The sequence below is a fragment of the Mobula hypostoma genome, chromosome 7 (assembly GCF_963921235.1).
Source record: "Mobula hypostoma chromosome 7, sMobHyp1.1, whole genome shotgun sequence".
NCBI classification, from domain to species: domain Eukaryota; kingdom Metazoa; phylum Chordata; class Chondrichthyes; order Myliobatiformes; family Myliobatidae; genus Mobula; species Mobula hypostoma.
This window is the reverse complement of record NC_086103.1, coordinates 136,864,185-136,882,303: the sequence shown is the minus strand read 5'-3', so window position 1 is coordinate 136,882,303 and position 18,119 is coordinate 136,864,185. Positions and strand designations below refer to the sequence as shown.

General features: G+C 45.3%; 1 long non-coding RNA gene and 1 pseudogene across 2 annotated transcripts in view; one reads left to right on the top strand and one right to left on the bottom strand.

The window, feature by feature from the left end:
• Positions 1 to 18,119, top strand: part of LOC134349569 (uncharacterized) — a 77,295-nt gene that overhangs the window by 11,313 nt on the left and 47,863 nt on the right. The gene's annotated exons all lie outside the window — the stretch shown is intronic.
• On the bottom strand, positions 3,663 to 5,019 carry LOC134349864 (modulator of apoptosis 1-like; annotated as a pseudogene).

Sequence of the window (18,119 nt, the reverse complement as noted above, 5' to 3'; positions counted from 1 at the left end):
ATGGAAATGGATGAAACTGAACTTTAGCGCAAATGTCTAAAATAAGAAAGGTTAATTCTGACACTGTTAGGCAGGAGCTGGAACAAAAAGATTGGGAGCAGCTGTTATTGGGCAAGTCCATAACTGATGTGTGGGAGTTGCTTAAAGGCCAGCTGGTCAGAATTCAGGATCAAAGTGTTCCTGTGAGAAAGAAACATAATGGCAAGGTTCAGGAACCTTGGATGACAAGAGAAGTTGCACGTTTAGTCAAAAAGGAAGTATTGTAATTTTTGGGAAGCTTATTTCAGACAGATTTCTTAAAGAATATAAAGAAAGCAAAAAGCAATTTAAACAGGAAACCAGAAGGGCTGAAAGGGGCTATGAAATATTCTTGGCAAATAGGATTAAAGGGAATCTCAATACATTTTCTACTGTACATACATTTGGATTAAAGGGAATCTCAATACATTTTCTACATACATTTGGATTAAATGGAATCTCAATCCCTGTACATTTTCTATATACATTAAAGTCAAGAGTGTAACTCGGGAAAGGTTAGGACATCCTGAAGACAAAGGAGAAAATTTAAGCTCAGAGTCAGAAATTTGTGATGCATATAAATTAAAATATTGATGGGCTGATTAGTAGGTTTGTAGATGTCATGAAAGTTGGCAAACATCTGGATAATGGGGAAGATTGGCAAATAATTCAGCAGGATACATTCAAGAAAGTTAACAGAGATAATTGTAGACAGTGAGCCTTACATCAGTGGTGAGCAAACTGTTGGAGAGGATTCTTAGAGACAGGATTTACAAACATTTGAAGAGGCATAGTCTCATTAGAGATTGTCAGCATGGTTTTGTGAGGGGCAGATCATGCCTCATGAGCTTGATCAAATTTTTCGAGGAAGTAACAAAACAAATTGATGACAGTAGAGCAGTGGATGTGGTGTTCGACAAGGTTCCCCATGGTAGGTCTATTCAGAAAATCAAGAGAAATCAAACCCAGAGAAATATAGCTGCATGAATTCAAAATTGGCTTGCCCACAGAAGACAGAGAGTGTTCTGTGATTCATAGTGTTCCACAGAGATCTGCTCTGGGACCCCTGTTCTTTGTGGTTTTTAAAAACAACATGGAGACGGAAGTGGAGGGATGATTTAGTAAGTTTGCAGATGACACGGAGTTTGGTGTGTGGTGGAAAATGTAGAAGGTTATTGTAGTTTACAATATGACATTGACAGAATGCAGAGCTGGGCAGATGGAATTCAATCCAGGAAAGTAGTAAGTGATCCTCTTTGGAAGGTCGAACTTGATAGCAAAGCACTATGTTAAATGACAGGGTTGTTAGCAGTGTGGAGGAACAGATGGATTTTGAGGTCCATGCTCAGAGACCCTCAAAGTTGGTGGAGTTGATAAGAAGGTCTATGGTATGTTGACTTACATTAATCATGAAACTAAGTTCAAGAGCTGTGAGGTAATGTTGCAGCTCTATAAAACTCTAGTTGAACCAGACATGGAATATTATGTTCAGTTCTGATTGCCTCATCATAAGAAGGATGTACAAGCTTCAGAAATGGTGCAGGAGAAATATACCAGGATGTTGCCTGGATTAGAGAACATGTCTTATATGAAGAAATGTTGAGTGTGCTAGTGCTTTTCTCTTTGGTGTGAAAGAGGGTGAAAGGAGACTAAATAGAGGTGTATCAGATGTTAAGAAGCATGGAGTGGACAGCTAGCACCTTGTTCCAGGGTGGCAATGGCTAATATATGTAACGCTCCGCTATATTGACTCCTATATGTCTAGGGCAAATTCTGCCCGGCACCGGCCTGAATGCTTCCCGCTGGGTCGGTTGCTGTACCAATGTCACCCAAATCAATCCCAAACGTCAATCATCAGCCAGCACACAGAGTACGTCTTACCAAGTACACTTTATAGATATTACTAAGTCTATGAAATTAATATAAGTTCGATACAGAAAAGGAAGTAATGGTAAAAAGGCGCCAGACTTATCAAAGTTCAAGTTCTTCATGCACAAGTTGGAGCTCAGAAATCATTGGTGACACTTCCTCCTTCAGCCGACTCAGCACCTTCAGTAGCCGCTCCTCCTGCTCCTCCAACGTAGATCCAAACACTATCAGGTCATCCAGATACACCAACACCTCGGGCAAGTTCATATCCCCCACTGTCCTCTCCATGAGCCGCTGGAAGGTGGCTGGGGCTCCCGATATGCCTTGGGGCATCCGTTCAAACTGGAAAAATCCCAGGGGGCAGATAAAGGCCGTCTTCTCTTTATCGACCTCACTCATTGGAATCTGGTAATACCCACTCCGCAAATCCAATACACTAAACCACTGCGCCCCACTTAAACAGGCCAATGCGTCTTCCACCCTCGGGACTGTATACCAGTCGGGTTCAGTGCGCCGGTTCAGGGTCCTATAGTCCACGCACATGCGTACCTTCCCATTTTTCTTCCTTGCCACCACTATGGGGGACGCATAGGGGCTCCGGGACTCCGCGATAACCCCTGCATCCTTCAACTGCCGCAAGTGCTGCCGCACATCTTCCACATCTGCTGGGGCCAGCCGCCTCGACCGTTCTCTAAACGGGGTGTCATTTGTTACCCGAATGGTGTGCCGAGTGCTCTTGGAACACCCTACATCAAACTCGCCCTGAGAAAAGACATCCCCTAGCTTCAGCATCTTCTCCACCAGCCTGCTCTTATACTCCAGTGGTACAGGGGAGTTCTCAAAATTAAAGGCCTCCTCGGTCAGCCCCCCGTTCTCCAATAGTTTTCCTCCAGTGGGCTTCACGGGGCGCTAGACATCACCGTAACCGGGAACAAGTGCGCAAGGGGCATCCCGCACTTAAAAGTGATCTCCCTCTCCGTTTTGTTCCTTACCATCACCCCCATCCGCCGTGCCTGTACAGCTGAGGGCCTCTTCAATTCAGGTCTCACCAGCGCCCCAGCCGGGAACTGGGATTCCCATTCAAGGTCTTCTGGGGCGTCTACTAGCAGGGCCTCGCCTGTCGGTACTCCGGGGAATCTGGGGGTCCCCATCACTAGTGCCACCTCCCCTGGACGTAACACCTTAGGCCTCGCCTGAGTACACCACACCGCCCCTCGTTTGCACTCAGGATCCCGTCCCTGGGTGTCACCCACTTCTTCAAACACCGTTCGAAACACTGGGTGTACCAAGAGGGCCTCCGGAAAGTTCTCCCCCGCCTCTCCTTACAAGCTTCCAGGAGCCATCGCACCAGAGGGCAGTTAGTCCCCACCAGCAGGGCAGCGCCACCGGTTTCCACCGGGTCCGGACAAACCAACACCAACAACTCAGGGGCTTCCGCCACTCCCACATCGCCCTCCGAGTATTCCAATCTCACTGACAAGTACCCATCGTATGGGTAATCACCATCACTTATGCCCCAAATCTCCAGTGTATTAAACGGGGTTACTGGCAAATGCTTCAGATATTTGTTGTAGAACGACCGGTACAGTAAGGTAACCTGCGATCCGGTGTCAAGGGTGGCTCTTGCAAAGATTCCCTCTATCCGTAGGGACACGCTGGAATGGGGTCCCACCAGTCCATCCGGAATAAGGGCTTGTGCTTTTGGGGGTTCCATGGCTGATTTCTGGGAACGTGTTCCTCCTGAGACTCCAGTCCGTTCCCTCACTGAGCCTTTCCTAAGTTTCCCGACATCTCTCCCTTCTTAGTGGCCCGGGGTCCTCCCCCCTCGGAGCATCTCGTCTCTCACAATCCCTCCGCAAGTGACCCACTTCCCCACAGCTGTAGCACACCCCCGTCCACTCACATTCCCGCCAGAAATGCCCCTCTTTCCCACGGTTATAGCACACCCTACCCGCCGCCCCTCTCCTCCCAGGACGCCCACCAAAGGGGGTATTCCCCCTCTACCCCACCCCCCCAGGACCCCTTGGATTTCTCTGTTCTCAAAACCAGCTACTACCTCCTGAACCACTGAAGACCGTCCCCGGTGGTCCGAGCCCCCTTTTCGGCCCGAAGCACTCTCCTCCTCCCGTACCTCTCTAATCAACTGCCCGAATGATGGAGGGGGGCTCCTCTTATATGATTGCCAGGTACTCCAAGCCGCCCTGTCCTCCTCCAGGGAACCATTAAATATCTGACTCATCCTTAACTTCGCCACTTTGTCCGCCTTCACTACTCCTCGATGCCGCAACCCAGTAAGCCTTCCTTCCAGCCGGAAAATGTATTCTGAGAGCTTTTCCTCTCTTCCCTGCCCCATGTTTTGAAACTCCGCTAAAAGTCGCCAGGGATCTCCAAAGCGTCCAAACACTCCGTCAGGGAAGCTGAGGATCGTTCTGCCCTCAGCTCACGGACTACACCGGCTGCCCCGCCCCTCAAAATTTCCGCCAATCGTTGTCTCTTTTCCTCATCCGAACCTGACCACGCCTCCAACAACTGGGACATATTCTCAATCCATACCTCATAGTCGTCCTCCCCTTCCGGGGTGGGCGTGGCTCCTGAGAAAATTCTCAGCTTCGGGCGGGGCCTCTCGACCCTTCTCACCAGGGAGGTAATGGCGGCCGCTAACTCGGAGGTCTCACCCCTAACTGGGGGACGGGGCGTGGCCAAGCCTTCCCACTCTAACCCTCAACCACTGGCTACTGGCACCTCCCCTGGGGTCATCTAGCTCTTCCTCCAATATCTCCTCACTTCATTCCTCCGGGAGGGTGTGGAGACACCACGGCCCCGCCTCCCCCTGGAAGCTGACTGTCGCTGGCAGTTCCAACATCATGACGTCAGCACTCGTACGAACCAACACCCAGCTAGAGTCCATTTCTTTCCCACACCTTCTAGCTGTAAGTTCTACCTGCCTGATACCTTTAATCAAACTCAACCCTCCCACCAGTACATCTCCCGAAATGCAGAAATCCACCCCACTTAGCACGCACGCATGATTCACCGGTACGTCCTCTAATTCACACCAGCTTACAATCTTATCTCCATCCATCTTCGCACTACTTAATGTGGCGACTATTACAGCTTTACCGAAGATCCAAATCCCGGACGTAGCCCCTACTTGTAATGCTCCGCTATATTGACTCGTATATGTCTAGGGGAAATCCTGCCCGGCACCGGCCTGGTCGCTTCCCGCTGGGTCGGTTGCTGTACCAATGTCACCCAAATCACCGAATCAGTCCCCAACATCAGTCATCAGCCAGCACACACAGTACATTTTACCAAGTACACTTTATAGATATTACTAAGTCTATGAAATTAATATAAGTTCGATACAGAAAAGGAAGTAATGGAAAAAAGGCACCAGACTTATCAAAGTTCAAGTTCTTCGTGCACAAGTTGGAGCTCAGAAATTCTTGGTGACCACCCGTACCCCGTCGGCTCGCGGCTCGGGACCGCCCGGACCCTATCCGCTCCCGGCTCGGGACCGCCCGGAGTGATCAATCGGAGCCTTTTCGCACGTCCGCCGTCCTCTCCGTCTCTCCTCCGACTCCCCGCCAAAGACCCCGTTCCCAATCATATGAGACAGCATTATCACCCCAAGTAATGATAACATGAACACCTATTGGCTAATAGCAGCCTGCTATCTGTATTAACCCAAGCAAATGTCCAGCTGGAGACTTTCTCAGCATTTAACATAACATAGAAGCCATTTTAAATCTAACGTACAAAGAAGAGACCCCGTACATATAAAAGGACATGGGTTTAATGTGGTTGGCAGGAAGCATATGGGAGAGATTCAGGGGCAGGTGTTTCACACAGAGAACAGTACATGCATGGAACATTCTGCTGGGGTGATAGTACAGGCATTAGGGGCATTTAGGAAACTCTTAGATAGGCACACGGATGAAAGAAGAATGGAAAGCTATATGGGAGGGAAGGATTAGATACACCTTGGAGTAAGATAAAAGTTCAGGACAACTTTGTGATCAAAGGGCTATACTGTTCAATTTTCTATGTTGTATAAAATGTAGATCAACCGGAAATGCAGACAGAGAAATGGAAAAATGGCAGATGGAGCTTAATCTAGAGAAATATAAGATGTTGCATCTTGTGAGGTCAAATGTAAGAAGAAAGAATACTGTAAATGACAGAACCATTGGGAACCTTGAAGTACAGGGGGATCTGGGCTGCAAGTCTGTTGTTGTCTGAAGTTACCACATCAGTAGACAAGGAGGTAGAGAAAGTGTACGGCATGTTTGTCTTCATCAATCAGGGCATGGCGTAAAGAAGTCAGAATGTTATGCTGAGGGTGTAAAATGTTTAGTTAGGCTACATTTGGAATACTGTGCATTGTGCTGATCATGGCACTGCAAAAGATAGGTGAATGCATTGGAGAGGATGTTGCCTGGATTAAAGAGTATTATCTGTAGGGAGAGTTCGGTCAAACTAGGATTGTTTTCTCTGGCGTGTCACACAGAAGACCTGATAGAAATATATAACATGATGAGAGGTATACTTTGGATAGGTCAGATCGTCTTTCTCCCAGGATGGAAATATCAAATGCCAGAGAACATTTCTTTAAGATGAAAACACAAAAGTTTAAAAGCAATTTACCTGGGAAGATATTTCTCTCATCACCCCTCATCCTCCAGTCACCCTGTCATCCATCTATCACACCCCCATCCTCGATCACTCCCCCATCCTCGATCACTCCCCTCATCTTCCTGTCACCCTCATTTTCCCATCAACCCCCTTATTCTCTAGTTACCCCTCATCCTCCAGTCACCCATCATCCTCCTTGGCTCTAACCAATATTGTTAGAATGCATTTTCTGTTTATTAACTAAGTTTAAACGGCCCAGTTGCAATTCTGCAATCTGAGTAAAGGAGGATGAGACATGACTTGATACAGGTGTACATAATGATAAGATGCACAGATCGAGTGGACAGGCAGAGACCTTTTCCCAGGGAGGAAATGGCTCATGCCAGAGGGCATAACTTTCCAGTGACTGGAGGAAAGGCTAGCCTAATCGGCCTAATTACAGGACAGAACTGAACCCGAACCACTGACGCGTCTGCCTGGAAGGAGTTTGTATGTCCTCTTTGTGACCGTGTGGTCTCCTTCAGGTGCTCTGGTTTCTTGCCACCTTTCGAAGAATTACTGGTTGGTAGGCTACTTGCTCATTGTAAATTGCCCCCTGATTAGGCTTGGGTTAAATTGGGTGATTGCTGGGTGGCGCTGCTCAAAGGGCTGGAACGGCCCAGTCCGTGCGGTATCTCAATAAATAAAATGAAAAATAGAGGGGATGTTTGAGGTAAGATCTTTACACAGAGAGTGGTGCGTGCATGGAATGCACTGTCAGGAGGGGTGGTGGAGGCAGATACATCAGAGGCATTTAAGAAACTCTTAGATTGACACATGAAATATAGAAAAATGGAGGGCTATGAAGGAGTTGGATTGATCTTGGAGTCGTCTATAAGGTTGGCATAACATTGTGGGCTGAAGGGCCTGTGCTGTGCTGTAGATTCTATGTTCTGTGTTAAGGTTTTTATACAGACAGTGGTAGGTATCTGGAACAAGCTGCTGGAGGTGAAGTGGTGCAAGCAGATACACTAACATTTAAGAGACGTTTAAATAGGCAACTGAGTGGCAGGGAATTAAGGGATATGGATCATGTTCAGACTGATGGGATTATTTTGAATTGACATCATTGTCAGTATAGATATCCGACAGGCTGAAGGTCATGTTTTATTTTCTTTTATTTTTGAGATACAGTGTGGAATAGGCCTTTTAGGCCTAACGAGCCGCACCACCCGACAACCCATCTATTTAACACTAGCCTAATTACAGGACAATTTCACAATGACCAATTAACCTACTAAATAGTGTGTCTTTGGAATGTGAGGGGAAACCAGAGCACCCAGAGGAAACCCACACGTTTCTCGGGGAGGACAGAGAAACCCCTTACAAATGGTGATGGAACTGGACCCAAACCTCTGAAGCACTGAGCTGTCACAGCATTCACTGACCACTATGCTACCCTCGTGACCGGCTTTGTATATGTTTACGTTCTATATTCACTGAAGGAAGAGTCCAGGTCATTGATTTGAACGTATGATTTTGTGTATATCCATGAATGGGGTGGTGCTTGACTTGTCTGTGGGACAGCTATCACCAGATGTTCTCAGAAGGACTGTGTGTATCATTATTGTACTCAAATCCAATCCCCGAGTCAATGGTCTATCCAACTGAAAGATTTGCTGGACCACTTCAGCAGACAGTTAACGGTTATTGTGGGCCTGAAATCCTATTTAGGCCTGAGAGGGTAATTATGGGACCAAAAAATGTTAGAGAATCATTTGGGTTTTACAACAATCAGCAATTTTATGATTACCATGACTTTAACCTGGTATTGCTTGAGTCCATTTTCTTTTAATTAACTGAATTTAAACTGCCCAGCTGTCACTCCATAATCTGATCTCATGCCTCAGGTTGTTTTCAGTCCTGGCTCTGTACTTAGCCATGATTATATTAACATGATGCTGCCTGCAATATTATTGATTGGTGCACGAAACACATTGAGGTAAAGATCTTTTATGAGATAAGAAACAATCATTTCATTTGATTAATCACTATGTGAATAGGTTTTGCAGAGGTGCTCCAAATATCCTTAAGATTTGTATATGACTTTTGGTTCATTGAACATTTTGCCTGGAATTTTAATAGTGCTATTTTATAAATTACCTCAGTTTAGATGACAAGTGTATAAAATCTGCTAGCAGCAGCGACTTGATCAGAATGGAGATTACCACTGATTTTGCTCTGCATATTTATCACCTTTGATTAGGTTGGCAGGTTAGTGCTGATACCTCACTGTGCAATTTAAATTCCTCCAACCAAATAATACACCTCATAAATAATTCAGCTCACTTTATTCTGACTCTTTAAAAAGTTTTATTCTGGTAAAGACGCAATTGGAATTAACTATTTTTATTTGAGTGGGATTTTCAACCTTGGTTATTAAAGTCAGAATAGGTTTATCGAAAGAGGATTAATTTAAGTCTATTGCAGATCCCATACATTGAACAGAGTAATTGGTGCAGTATAATTCATGCATAGTTAATTGAAGGATTCATTGAACATGCAACCTTTAATACTTGAAACTGAACATCATTTGAAAGAGGTTCACTATTGAGGGTCTGTGCCCGTTAAAGAACAGAAATAAGTTTCTTTCAGTTTAGACTGGTGGTCTTGTAATTCACATCTACAAATTATCTAACAACAAAAAAAAATGACTGCTTGGTGATGGGTGGTAAATTGCATCTGTTCAAAATAAAGCTGGCTGCAAGATGTTGCTCCTGAGATCAGGAGATTGAATCAGCTTGACCTTTTTTTGATGGCAGACTCAGCAATTTGATACCTGATTCGGGTATATGGGCTCCTAATTTCCAGAGAGCTATTGTTGACTTAACAGCCAGTCCTGCTGATTAATGGGTCAAGGATAGCTATACCATTCACTAGGGAGAAGTGATGTGAACCATTCACCATTAATTAAAACAATTTCTGACTGAGCTAGTGGTATCTATAACCAAGAGAAGGAACTGGAAATTCACAAGGACTGTGAACCTACTGGAACATATGAACTTTGCCCCAGTCTTGTTTTTGCTAGTGGGACAGTGTCCAATGTGATGAATGGTTGCTAACCATTGTTTTTTACCACTCCAAAAATCAAGGAATGTTGGGACTGAAATCCCACAAGTAACATGCCCTCACTTTGCTTGGCTGGTGGCCATGAAACTACATTTACCAGACTTGTCATTTCCAGCACAGGGAGCACATAACCAGCACATGGTTATTGGAGTGTGGCTACTGGACTGAGAGGTTAGGAGATGCAAACCTGGCTTTTGGCCTGAGAGCTATGCAGGCTGTAAATTGCAGAAGGTTGGAAAGAAGTCTTTCAATATTGAAATTACATTATGTACTCAAATAAATAAGAACCTATTCATTGTGGGGTGCTTACTTTTATAATCTGCTCGAAGTATTCAGGTTAAGTCCAGCCATCAGGTTATTTCAGCATTAATCATGAATGGAACTGAGATAACTACAAATCTCCATCACTAGGCCAAGCCTGGGCCTATGGCAGACCTAGGCATTGACTTGCACCACCAACACAAATCCTTCCCCATTCCTTTCCTATCAAGAATAATGCAGAACCAACAGGACAATGAAGAGGAATGAAAGCTTAATCGAATATATTTTCAGCCCTTTTCCATTAGATTAACTACTTCAAATTTCGTGAATGGTCAGGGACAAGGAAATGTGACTGCAGAGAGGCAGGGAGAGGGATAGAAAAGACTGTTCTGAAAGATCCTGAAGGTTCTTGCACAAGGGTGGGGACTACAAAGAGGATGTGTAGCACATTCTAGTTGGGTGAGAGAGGAGAAATTTAGTGGTCATCATGCATAATGTAGTACAGAAACAGACAGTGTTCTCTGTGATAAACAAAGGCTACCTTGCCTGCTTCTGGCACTTTCCGGGGCACCTAGGGGGTGACTCGAGTAGCAGCAGTGGATACAATTAAATATTCCTGTTTCAGCCTGTTACAGCTAAAAAGCACAACTGCTTCCAAGGTCAGTACAGTCAACAAAGATGTTATAATGTGTTTAAATGAAGTATCACTGCTTAAAATTGATGGAAACAATACTGATTGTGGACAGAAGCATCCACGTAGGACTCCACGGAGGAAACATGGCAGTAGATCAGGGATACATGTGCGTTTAAGGAAACGGGGTTTTAAACTCCCAATACCAACTATCTTGCTAGCAAACGTGCAGTCTCTGGTGAATAAAGTCAATGATCTCAGAGCTGGGGTGCTGAATCAGAGGGACATTAGGACCGTATGTGTCCTTTGTCTCATGGAATCCTGGTTAACCCCTTCCGTACCGGATGCAGTGATTCAGATCAATGGGTTTACTGTACACCGTCAGGATAGATCTATAGAATCTCTCAAAAGCAGAGGTGGAGTGTGCCTCATGATCAACTCTTCTTGGTGCACAAGATCAGTGCTGTCCCAATTCTGCTCACCAGACCTAGAATATCTAGCAGTGAAGTGATGCCCTTTTTTATCTACTGCAGGAGTTCTCTGGGTCATTTTGGTAGCAGTACACATTCCACCTCAGGCCAATGTCAATCAGGCTTTAGATGATCTGAGCAATGGGATCAACATGCACAAAAGCACACCCTAACGCCTTCACCATCATTTTGGGAGATTTTAACCAGGCCAGTCTGTTAAACTCACTAAGCAATTACCATCAACAAATCACTTACAATACCAGAGGAAACTACACACTAGATCATTGCTACACCACCATCAAGAATGCCTACCGTGCTATTCCATGCCCTCACTTCGGGAGGTCTGATCACCTGGCTGTACTTCTACTCCCTGAGTATAGGCAGAGACTGAAGTCTGCAGCAACTGTAGTGAGGACCAAGAAAGTATGGACAAGGGAAGCACAGGAGCATACAGGACTGCATTGAATCGGTGGACTGGACTGTATTCAGGGATTCATCTTTGAACCTGGATGAGTATGCTGTAGTTGTTACTGACTTCATTAAAACCTGTGTGGATGAGTGTGTGCCCACAAAGACTTACTGTACATTCACAAACCAAAAGGTGTGGATGAACCAGCAGGTACGTCATCTGCTGAAGGCTAGTTCTGAGGCATTCAAGTCTGGTGACCCAGGCCTGTTCAGAAAACCAAGTATGATTTGCAGAGGGCTATTTCAAGGGAGAAAAGACAATTTCGAACGAGGTTGGAGGCGACATTGGATGCATGGCAACTCTGGCAGGGTCTGCTAGACATTACTTCCTACAAAGTGAAACCCAATAGCATGAATGGTGGTGATGCTTCACTACCAGATGAACTCAATTCCATCTATGCCAGCTTTGAAAGGGAGAATATAACTACAGCTGTGAAGATCCCTGCTGCACCCGGTGACCCTGCGATCTCTGTCTCAGAGGCCAATGTTAGGCTGTGTTTAAAGTGAGTGAACCCTTGCAAGGTGGAAGGTCCCAAAGGAGTACCTGGTTAGGCTCTCAAAACCTGTGCCAACTGGCGGGAATATTCAAGGACATTTTCACCCTCTCATTGATACAGGCGTAAGTTCCCACTTGCTTCAAAAAGGCAACAGTTATACTAGTGCCTGAGAAGAATAATGTAAGCTGCCTTAATGACTATCACCAGGTAACACTCACATCTATAGTGATGAAATGTGTTGACTGAACTGCCTCAGCAATGACCTGGATCCATTGAAATTTGCCCATCACCACAATAGGTCAATGGCAGATGCAATCTCAATGGCTCTTCACACAGCCTGGAGAACACAAGCACCTTATCGACTATAGCTCAACACTTAATACCATCATTCCCACAATCCTGATTGAGAAGTTGCAGAACCTGGGACTCTGTGCCTCCCACTGCAATTGGATCCTCGACTTGCTAACCAGAAGACCACAATCCGTGTAGATTAGTGATATATTTCCAGGACTTATTTCCTGGCATAATTTACATATTACTATTTAACTATTTATGGTTTTATTACTATTTAATTATTTATGGTGCAACTGTAATGAAAACCAATTTTCCCCGGGATCAATAAAATATGACTAACATCTCCTCCTCGCTGACGATCAACACTGGTGACCTCAGGGGTATGTGCTTAGCCCACTGCTCTACTCTCTATATACCCATGACTGTGTGGCTAGGCATACTTCAAATACCATCTACGAATTCCTGTTGATACAACCATTGTTGGTAGAACCTCAGATGGTAATGAGAGGGTGTACAAGAGTGAGATATGCCAACTAGTGGAGTGATGTCGCAGTAATAACCTGGCACTCAATGTCAGTAAGACGAAAGAGCTGATTGTGGACTTCAGGAAGGGTAAGGCGAAGGAACACATACCAATCTCCATAGAGGGATCAGAAGTGGAGAGAGTGAGCAGTTTCAAGTTCCTGGGTGTCAAGATCTCTGAGAATGTAACCTGGTCTCAACATATTGAGGCAGTTATAAAGAAGACAAGACAGCGGCTAAAGTTCATTAGGAGTTTGAAGAGATTTGGCATGTCAACAAATACACTCAAAAATATCTATAGCTGTACCATGGAGAGCATTCTGACAGGCTGCATCACTGTCTGGTATGGAGGGGCTACTGCACAGGACCAAAAGAAGCTGCAGAGGGTTGTAAATCTAGTCAGCTCCATCTTGGGCATTAGCCTACAAAATACCCAAGACATCTTTAGGGAGCGATGTCTCAGAAAGGCAGCGTTCATCATTAAAGACATCCAGCACCCAAGGCATGCCCTTTTCTCACTGTTACCATCAGGTAGGAGGTACAGAAGCCTGAAGGCACACACTCAGCGATTCAGGAACAGCTTCTTCCCCCCTGCCATCCGATTCCTAAATGGACATTGAACCCCTGAACCCTACCTCACCATTTTAATATATATTATTTCTGTTTTTTTGCATGATTTTTACTCTATTCGATATGCGTATACTGTAGTTATCATATTACTTAGATGTCACCATATACAACTCAAAGATTCAATTTTTCACAGACAGACTCAATAAATACAATAATCATAATAGAATCAATGAAGGACCATACCCAACAGGGGAGACAGCCAGAGTCCAAAAGACAACAAACTGTGCAAATACAAAATAAATAAATAAATAATGTCAAATAAATAAATAAATAAATAAATTGATAAATAAGCATGCAATGAAAATTGAGAACATGAGATGAAGTCTTTGAAAGTGATCCCACAGGTTGTGGGAACAGTACAGTGATGGGACTAGTGAGGTTCTCCCTTCTGGTTGAAGAGCCTGATGGTTGAGCTGCAATAATTGTTCCTGAATCTGGTGGTGTGAGTCATAGAAACATAGAAAACCTGCAGCACAATACAAGCCTTTCAGCTCACAAAACTGTGCCGAACATGCCCTTACCTTAGAAATTACGTAGGGTTACCCATAGCCCTCTATTTTTCTCAGCTTCATGTACCTATCCAGAAGCCTTTTAAAAGACCCTATTGTATCCACCTCCACCACCATCGCCGGCAGCCCATTCCACACACTTACCACCCTCTGCGTAAAAAAAACTTACCCTTGATATCCCCTCTGTACGTGCTTCCAAGCATCTTAAGACTGTGCCCTCTCGTGTTAGCCATTTCAGTCCTGGGAAAAAACCTCTGACTATCCACACAATCAATGCCTCTCATTATCTTATACTCCTCCATCAGGTCACGTCTCATCCTCCATTGCTCCAAGGAGAAAAGGCCAAGTTCACTCAACCTGTTCTCATAAGGCATGCTCCCCAATCCAGGCAACATCCTTGTAAATCTCCTCTGCCCCCTTTCGATGGTTTCCACATCCTTCCAATAGTGAGGCGACCAGAACTGAGCACAGTACTCTAAGTGGGGTCTGACCAGGGTCCTATGTAGCTGCAACATTACCTCTCGGCTCCTAAACTCAGTCCCATGATTGATGAAAGCCAATGCATCGTATGCCTTCTTAACCACAGAGTCAACTTGTGCGGTAGCTTTGAGTGTCCTATGGACTCGGACCAGAAGATCCCTCTGATCCTCCACACTACCAAGAGTCTTACGATTAATACTATATTCTGCCATTATATTTGACCTACCAAAATGAACCACCTCACAATTATCTGGGTTGAACTCCATCTGCCACTTCTTAGCCCAGTTTTGCATCCTATCAATGTCCCGCTGTAACCTCTGACAGCCCTCCACACTACCCACAACACCCTCAACCTTTGTGTCATCGGTAAATTTAGTAACCCAGCCCTCCACTTCCTCATCCAGGTCATTTATAAAAATCACGAAGAGTAAGGGTCCCAGAACAGATCCCTGAGGCACACCACTGGTCATTGACCTGCATGCAGAATATGACCTGTCAACAACCACTCTTTGCCTTCTTTAGTCAAGCCAGTTCTGGATCCACAAAGCAATGTCCTCTTGGATCCCATGCCTCCTTACTTTCTCGATAAGCCTTGTAAGGGGTACCTTATCAAATGCCTTGCTGAAATCCATATACACTACATCTATAGCTCTATCTTCATCAATATGTTTAGTCACATCCTCAAAAAGTTCGATTAGGCTCATAAAGCATGACCTGTCTTTGACAAAGCCATGCTGACTATTCCTAATCATATTATGCTTCTCCAAATGTTCATAAATCCTGCCTCTCAGTATCTTCTCCATCAATTTACCTACCACTGAAGTAAGACTCACTGGTCTATAATTTCCTTGGCTTTCTCTACTCTCTTTCTTGAATAAGGGAACAACATCCGCAACCCTCCAATCCTCCAGAACCTCTCCCATCCCCATTGATGATGCAAAGATCATCACCAGAGGCTCAGCAATCTCTTCCCTCTCCTCCCACAGTAGCCTGGAGTACATCTCATCCAGGTCCGGTGACTTATCCAACTTGATGCTTTCCAAAAGCTCCAGCACTTCCTCTTCCTTAATATCTACATGCTCAAGCTTTTCAGTCCACTGTAAGTCATCCCTACAATCACCAAGATCCTTTTCCATAGTGAATACTGAAGCAAAGTATTCATTAAGCACCTCTGCTATCTCCTCTGGTTTCATATACACTTTTCCACTGTCACACTTGATTGGTCCTATTCTCTCACATCTTATCCTCTTGCGTTTCATATACTTGTAGAAAGCCTTGGAGTTTTCCTTAATCCTGTTCACCAAGGCCTTCTTATGGCCCCTTCTGGCTCTCCTAATTTCACTCTTAAGCTCCTTCCTGCTAGCCTTATAATCTTATAGATCTCTATCATTACCTAGTTTTTTGAAACTTTCGTAAGCTCTTCTTTTCTTCTTGACTAGATTTACAACTGCCTTTGTGCACCACAGTTCCTGTACCCTACCAGCCTTTCCTTGTTTCATTGGAACGTACCTATGCAGAACCCCACACAAGTATCCCCTGAACATTTGCTACATTTCTTCCATACGTTTCCCTGAGACCATTTGTTTCCAATTTATGCTTCCAAGTTCCTGCCTGATAGCCCAATATTCCCCCTTACTCCAATTAAACCCTTTCCTAACTTATCTGTTCCTATCCCTCTCCAATGCTATGGTAAAGGAGATAGAATTGTGATCACTATCTCCAAAATGCTCTCCCACTGTGGGATCTGACACCTGACCAGGTTCATTTCCTAATACCAGATAAAATACAGCCTCTCCTCTTGTAGGCTTGTCTACATATTGTGTCAAGAAAACTTCCTGAATACACCTAACAAACTCTATCCCATCTAAACTCATTGCTCTAGGGAGATGCCAATCGATATTTGGGAAATTCAAATCCCGCACCACAACAACCCTGTTATTATTGTACCTTTCCAGAATTTGTCTCCCTATCTGCTCCTTGATGTCCCTGTTACTATTGGGTGGTCTATAAAAAACACCCAGTAGAATTATTGACCCCTTCCTGTTCCTAGCTTCCACCCACAGAGACTCAGTAGACAATCCCTCCATGACTTCCTCCTTTTCTGTAGCATCACACTATCTCTGTTCAAAAGTGCCATGCCCCCACCTCTTTTGCCTCCTTCCCTGTCCTTTATGAAACATCTAAAACCTGGGACTTGAAGTAACCATCCCTGTCCCTGAGCCATCCAAGTCTCTAATGGCCACAACAACATAGCTCCAAGTACTGATCCACGCTCTCAGCTCATCGGCTTTGTTCACAATACTCCTTTCATTAAAATAGACACATCTCAAACCATCAATCTGAGTGCATCCCTTCTCTATCACCTGCCTATCCTCCCTCTCACACTGTCTACAAGCTTTCTCTAATTGTGAGCCAACCATCCCTTCCTCCGTCTCTTCAGTTTGGTTCCAGCCCCCACCATTTCTAGTTTAAATTCTCCCCAATCGCCTTTGCAAACTTCCCGCCAGGATATTGGTCCCCTCAGATTCAAGTGTAACCTGTCCTTTTTGTACAGGTCACACCTGCTCCAAAAGAGATCCCAATGATCCAGAAATCTGAACCTACCCCTGGCTCCAATCCCTCAGCCACACATTTATCCTCCACCTCTCTCTATTCCTATACTCACTGTCACGTGGTACAGGCAGTAATTCTGAGATGGCTACCTTTGTGGTCCTGCTTCTCAACTTCCTTCCTAACTCCCTGTAGTCTGCTTTCAGGACATCCTCACTTTTCCTACCTACGTTGCTGGTACCAATATGTACCACGCCCTCTGGCTGTTCTCCTTCCCACTTCAGGATATCGTGAACACGATCAGAAACATCCCAGACCCTGGCACCTGGGAGGCAGACTACTATCCGTGTTTCTTTACTGCGTCCACAGAATCGCCTGTCTGACCCCCTAACTGTAAAGTCCCCTATCACTGCTGCCATGCTCTTCCTTTCCCTACCCTTCTGAGCCACAGGGCCAGACTCTGTGCCAGAGGCGCAACCACTGTTGCTTCCCCCAGTTAGGCCACCCATGCCGACAGTTCTCAAACAGGAGTACTTATTGCTAAAGAGGTACAGCCACAGGGGTACTCTCTAGTATCTGCCTCTTGCCCTTTCCTCTCCTGACTGTTACTCACTTATCTGTCTCCCCAGGCCCCAGTGTGACTACTTGTCTATAGCTCCTATCTATCACCTCCTCACTCTCCCTGAGCAGACGAAGGTCTTCGAGCTGGATCTCCATTCCCTATTGTGGTCCCCAAGGAGCTACAGCTCGACGCATCTGGTGTAGATGTGGCCATCTGGGAGGCTGGGAGTCTCCCAGACTTCCCACATCTGACACCCAGCGCAGAACACCGGCCTCACACACATACTTCCCGTCTGCATTCTACACAGGCAACCTACCTCGCCTCGACCCACTATCACCTAAGCCCCGTTGAGCTAAAGCCTTCCTACTCTGTCTCCCTCTACACTAATGCCCACTCTGTAAAGCTGTCTCCTTTTAAACTCTTCTCACTGCTCTCACTGGCTGACATCCACGCGCTTGTGCAGTCGTGCCCTGATCAAACCGCTGAAGAAATAATTGTCTCCTTTTAAACTCTTCTCACTGTTCTCACTGGCTGACATCCACGTGCTTGTGCAGTTGTGCCCCGATCAAACCGTTGAAGAAATTACAGTGAGGCTCTTGTATATTTTTCCTGATG